Here is a 1120-nt window from a genome sequence, read left to right on the forward strand (position 1 = left end):
TTAGAATCTATTAGATCGATGCAAAACGGGAAAAGCCCGGGACCGGATGGTTTTGGCATTGAATTTTATAAGAAATTTGCAAATCAGATAACTCCAATTTTACATAGAATGTTTTCCCACTCAATGGAATCTGAAAGACTCCCTCCAACTTTGTATGATGCTAACATTTCGCTGTTGTTGAAACAGGACAGGGATGAAACTGAGCCTTCATCATATCGTCCAGTTTCCATGCTCAACCTAGATTTTAAGATATTCACTAAAATACTTGCAAATAGGTTAAATAAGTGTATAGAATCAACCATTCACACTGATCAGACGGGTTTCATCCCAAATCGATACTCCTTCTTCAATGTTAGACGCGTTATGGACATTATGTATTATTCTTTGGACAAATCTTCTAAGCAAACCATCCTGTGTCTAGACGCAGAGAAGGCTTTCGACCAGGTGGAATGGCCGTACCTTACGGGGGTTCTGGAAAAGTTCGGTCTCGGTCCATCCTTTATATCCTGGGTACGCATGATATACTTCCAACCAACGGCATCTGTTCTCACTAATCTGGATCGGTCACCCTCCTTCCCTTTGCAGAGAGGGACACGGCAGGGGTGCCCCCTCTCGCCACTCCTCTTTGCATTGGCCATTGAACCCCTGGCAATTAGAGTGAGGGAACATGTCCTCATCAAACCTATAACGCTAGGTGGAGTTGATCATAAGATTTCTCTTTATGCGGATGACGTGGTCCTTTTTGTATCCAACCCGGAACAATCAATGCCACATTTACTCCAACTTATCGACTCCTTCGGAGAGGTCTCCGGTTATACTATTAACTGGCAGAAGAGCGAGCTCATATCATTAGCTAATGACCTGGACCAACTATTCTTGTCGTCCACTCATTTTAAAATAGTCCCTGACTATGTGAAATATCTGGGCATTAAAATATCCAAAAAGCCAAGCGCCCTTTTTAAACTGAATTTCACAGAAAAATTGAACAAACTCAAGGAGAATATAGAAAAATGGAGAACTCTGCCTCTATCCTTGATTGGACGAGTTAATGCCATTAAGATGGTTTGGCTACCGAGATTTTTGTATTTATTTCAGAACGTCCCTATCTTTATTCCCAAAT

The sequence above is a fragment of the Chelon labrosus genome, assembly GCF_963514085.1.
Source record: "Chelon labrosus genome assembly, contig: SCAFFOLD_96, whole genome shotgun sequence".
In the NCBI taxonomy this organism is placed as follows: domain Eukaryota; kingdom Metazoa; phylum Chordata; class Actinopteri; order Mugiliformes; family Mugilidae; genus Chelon; species Chelon labrosus.